This window comes from Pinus tabuliformis, chromosome X, assembly GCF_031772625.1.
Source record: "Pinus tabuliformis cultivar Carrire ecotype Pingquan chromosome X, CPIR1, whole genome shotgun sequence".
NCBI classification, from domain to species: domain Eukaryota; kingdom Viridiplantae; phylum Streptophyta; class Pinopsida; order Pinales; family Pinaceae; genus Pinus; species Pinus tabuliformis.
Genome location: NC_142308.1, coordinates 276,032,191 through 276,037,706, shown reverse-complemented (window position 1 = coordinate 276,037,706; position 5,516 = coordinate 276,032,191). Strand labels below are relative to the sequence as shown.

At 37.6% G+C, this 5,516-nt stretch overlaps 1 pseudogene; it reads left to right on the top strand.

The window, feature by feature from the left end:
• Positions 1–523: 523 nt before the first annotated feature.
• Positions 524–997, top strand: LOC149139467 (large ribosomal subunit protein uL3 pseudogene; annotated as a pseudogene).
• The last annotated feature ends 4,519 nt before the right edge of the window (positions 998–5,516 follow it).

Genomic DNA, 5,516 nt, shown 5'->3' with positions numbered 1-5,516 from the left:
AAAAAAAATGAAATGTTTTATATGGATGTATGAATTGGTTATTTAGTGCAAAAAAAAATTGTCTCTATTATGATGTGTTACTGATTTGAGTGTTTGACCATGTTATCTATAATACCTTGTTCTACAATGTATGCTATTTGTTTTTAAGTAAATAAAATTCTTGTCCAGTTACATGGAAAAGATTAAAAATGATTGTCTAATAAGAATGGAATTATGTTTCATCCCTGAGCTTTGCTAGCTCAAATCAAAGAAATCATTTTTTTTGTGCAATAAATGAATTCCTGGATCGGGGGTGCATTACGATAAGATATATTATCACACAATAAACTATACAATCAACTCCATGTTTTTACCAAATGAATGGCGCCTTTTTGGATTTAGCAGTTTGAGAGTTTGGGTTGTTTTCCTAAAATATGATGGCTATTTTATATTGCCAAAGAAAATGGTGCAGCCATACCCCAAAAGCACTCCTTGAAAACAAAAGGGATTATTTCTAGACCAGATGAGATAGGGATGATACAAATATTGGTAGCTAAGGGCTGAGAAGAAGGCTTTCACTAAATACGCCAAGAAGTATGATTTCAAGGAGGGTAAGAAGGAGATCCAAGTAGAGCTTGAGAAAATGAAGAATTATGGAATCATCATTAGGGTTCTTGCTCACACCCAGATTAAGAAGATGAAAGGATTGAAACAGAAGAAGGCACACCTGATGGAAATACAAGTTAATGGGGGGACAATTGCTAAAAAAGTAGAGAACACCTATAACTTCTTTGAGAAACAAGTTCCTATTGATTCTCTTTTCCAAAAAGATGAAATGATTGATGTGATTGGTGTCACAAATGGTAAGGGTTATGAAGGTGTGGTAACTAGGTGGGGTGTTATAAGACTACCCCGAAAAACTCATAGGGATTTCTGTAAGGTAGCTTGTATTGGTGCTTGGCATCCAGCTAGGGTTTCCTTTACTATTTCTAGGTCTGGTCAGAATGGTTACTATTAGTTCTGAGGTGTCGTGCTGAATTTTTGAAGGTTAAAGGAAAGGTTCGGTCTGCTTCTTTGTTATTAAAGAGGTCCCACATGGGCCATTATTCCCCTCCTTCTCTTACCCCTCTCACACTCTACCCATCCCATTTCTTGAATTCACCTTCATACCCTGACAAAACCCTTTTTATCCTTAGCCCCAAGCATGAAAGCCAAATATACCCATAAAAACTTACCCATATTCCTGACATGCCTATAACACATTTCCCGAAGACATCTCGTACCTTCTCCACATCTTTGCCGTTGATTTTTCCCCACTGATCCAACAACCCGCTTTCCTCCCGATTAATGCAATTTGCCCGACACTCCTCCACCGTTAGATCATCCCCACCAAATCTAATAGTTAGTGCCCATATCGTACAGACAACAAGCGTGACAGATACCCGCCAGATGAAGGCGGTTTTTCTTTTTCCCTGCCGCTACGTGTCATCCACTGAATGGCATCAGGCGCGTTGTGACACTTACTGTTTACCGTTCGATGCCCTTGTGATAAAAACCATTACCACTCAAATCAAACCACCCCGCACGTTACCGTCTGCACATCTCCGTTGCCCAATAACTGTCTGATCCACCTGCCTAAAGATCCAACGGCCTGGACATGTTCCACTCCCACCACGAACGGTAGCCTCCAAAACTGATCTCTGCCACACATCTCCATTGATCCGATAGCCACCATTCACGATCACTCCAACCATTCATCTGCCCATGCACTCCATACTCCACTCCCTGTCTGTTGCACAAAGGGAAAGATGGTTGACTCTGTCAGTCGGGTGACAGTCTGACCATGAAACTAAATTAACAGAAAGCATGGCCAAGGGAGAAAAGGACACCGCACGACTCAGCAACCGAATTAAACAGGCATGGAGCTCCACAGCCATAATTAAGCCAACCACTTAGCAAGACAGGCAATATCAAAATGGATTAAATGTTTTCGTGATGAAATGAAATTGCGTCCTGAAACGCAATCAGACAGTTAATGCTAGTTGGTGGTCAATTAAGACCCTTCATCCCTAAACGACTAAGAGAAATTGTAAAGACAGGTTATAAATATCCAGAAGAGAGATGTAATCAGGGTTAGCAATTGTGTTTTGGTTCAAATTCTGGAGACTGTAGATATACTGTAACTTGCAGTGTCTCATCTTCATTTTCAGTAATGCAAGCTTCTTTTGCTGTTAATTGCTCAATGCCCATTTCTCGTATGTTCTAAACTTGTACCTGGAATGTTTTATTCATGATATCTTCTATGCCTAATGCTAGATAACTATCATCTTATCTATGTATTAGTAAATTGAATGTATTAGTGAGCCGGTCACTCAGATTTCTTCTGTATCTAATACAAGATAACTGTCATCTTATCTCTGCATTGATAGATTAGATTTGTAAGTTTCTTTACTAGCTGCAGCTAGCCATCATACATTCTGTATGCATCTGCTGGTGTGGCTAGTGTTCTTCATTCATTCACTTAATCTACAAATTGTTGAGAATTGGTGATCTAAAGCCTTGTAGTCTAAGGGTGTTCATGCATGTCTGGAGTGAAAACATAGTAGAAGTGGTTATCTGGCTTGAACCAAACCATCACCCATCCCAATAAGTTCCTAGAACCATATTGAAAATTATATGTTACCAGGCATCTCCGAGCTACAACCTAGGAGAGTTTCCTGGATTTCTAACATGTCCTTCTATCTTGATAGTTTGAGGAGTGGTAATTTCGGCCAATGCATTACAAGATATGGTCATATTCATTTCTTCTTTCTCAATGTGATCTTTCACTTCTTGAACCTTTTTCTTCTTGATGTGTCCTTCTATCTTGAGAGTTTGAGGAGTGGTAATTCTTGCCAATGCTTTACAAGATATGGTTAGATTCATTTCTTCTTTCTCTAGGGTTGGTTCCTAGTGTATATCCTCTTATTTTGATGTTTCTTGATCCTTTTCTTCCTCCTCTTCATAATCTATGTAAAATAATTTCTTCTCAGCACACTTATGACCTTTAGTGTATTTTTTATCACAATTGTAACAAAGCCCTTTTTCTCTTTTTTCTTCCAATTGTTGTGGTGTCAACCTTGTAGGTTGTGGAAGGATAAGAGAAACAATACTTTCATCTTTATAGTTTTGAGGGGTAGACTTCCTTATTGCCATAATTTTGCTTTGTACTTTTCTTGCCCTCTCCAATGAATCAGGTTCCCAATGACGAACCTCATGTTGAATGTTGTCCCTTAAATTCCCTATGGAGACATCAATCCTCTGCTTCTCTAGAATATCATTTCCCTTATATTCAATTTTTGAAAGTCCTCAATGTTCTCTGCCATTGAACACTTTTGTTTGAGATTTATCAATAGGCTAAAGAAGGTGTTGCTCCTTGTATCCTCATAATGTGCTATCATTTCCTCCGTGAAAATTGACCATGTAACAAGTGGTTTACGAGAACAAAGCCCTTTATACCATAAAAATTGATCCAGTTCTAAATAATTAGATGCAATAAGTACTTTTTGTAACAGTGGTACGCCATGTAGGTCAAAATATTTCTCCATCTGTAGTATCCAATTTACAGGATCCTTGCCATCAAACTTCCTCATCTTGCTTTTTCTTGATTTTAGGAACTCGATCTTGAAACGATTGTAACTCTGTAATTTCAGATCCCCAAGTTATGAAATTTCATCTTGTAATAGCCCTTTGAGTCCTCTTTCTAACCCCAAAATTCTGATTTTCTAAAATTGGATTCTGTAGGGAAGCGTTATGTCAAATCTCCTACGATGACCCAATTATAGACTCGTTCAATAGAGTGAACTTGTACGAAGTTCCACGTCTCACTGTTTCAACCTTGGGACCTGAAGTCAACACACAGAAAAATACATTCCATCCTCTTTCTGTAACTTCTTACGAAATTTCAATTTGATGCTCAGAGATAAAGTTATGACAATTTTACCAAGGTCACCTATTTAGGATGTAATTCAGTAGCCTGCAAAAACACTAAATGTCTCAAATTATATCTCTAAAAATATAGCGAGACAAGATTTGAAATTCGAACCCTAGCTTCACAATATTGTTGTTCAAATGGGTTTAAATTTTAGATTCTAAACCTTCGTAGAAACAATATTATAGCGAAAATTCCACGACATCCTATTTGAGATGAAATTTTGGAGCTTGCAAAAACTCTAACTTCCTCAGATCATATCTCGAAAATATAGTGACACAAGATCTCAAATTCAGATGCAAGGTTTAGACCAGTTTCCTCTCAAATAGTTTTTTTTTAGCGTCTAAAACTTCGTAGCGAGAATGTTATAGTGAAAATTCCACGATGACCTATTTGGAGTAGCGAAACCCTAGAATTCATAGCTCTGATACCAAATGTTATGAAACCAGCCCACAAAAAGATAGAAAAGATAGATAATTCCTTAGAAATAAGACTCTTCGAGGGGGCATCCTCTTTTACATTACACAAATGAAGAATTCTTAGATGATACAAATGACAAGACCTCCTTTCTATATATAGGAGTCTAAGGGGACATAATATAATTAGAGTTGACATAACAATAATAATGTAAGGTCACAATAATAACAATATGAGGACTACATGGGCACAAAAATATAATAAGGGGGTTTTACTAATAACATTAACGGGTTATGCTAGTAGTATAGGGACCTACATGCATAGATTAACATTATATGCCATGTTTTATTATTTTCTTGCAGCAACTTCTTTGTAATGTTCACCAAACTCTTATTTGAAGAATCATCTAAACCATTTTCTCCACCAATAATGTTGTAGATCACCTTAGTTGGCCATCGGCTATGGTGATGACCATTGTTCTCGACTCTTGTGGGAACAATACTTTTGGTTGGCCGCAATTTTACAAAAATGATCCATAATTCAATACCACATACAAGATTTTGATGGATGGAAAGCAAGTCCCAAACTTCCACCTCTAGGACGCAATGTTATGCCACCTAGGACACCTTTTTGTTCCTTCAAGTGAGCGTGCCATGATGATTTGGGAGGCACACTATAGTTGGGTCACATGACACTATGGTGTAGACAAGATAGTGGCAGCATTGAAAAAGTAGTTTTATTGGACAAATCTCTAACAAGGTGTTGGAAAATATATTAGATTATGCACCTCTTGGGAATTAATGTCTATGGAATATATGTATAGCCTTCCTTCTACTAAGCATGCCAACGACTATGTATTTATGGTCATCAACATATTTTCTAAGATGGCCATATTTGTTGCTTGCAAGAAGAGTATCACAACAAAAAGCCACTTCAAAGCTCTCCTTTTAACATGTATGGGTACATTTTGGGACCCTACAAACCATTATATCAGATTGGGATATTAAGTTCCTAAGTGCATACTAGCCAAGCCTTTGGTCATTTTTCAACACCAAACTCACTAAGTCGACTGCATTCCACCCTAGACTAATGGAGAGATAGAGGTCGTCGATAGGATGATAGTGCACATACTACACATGTACAACCCTAA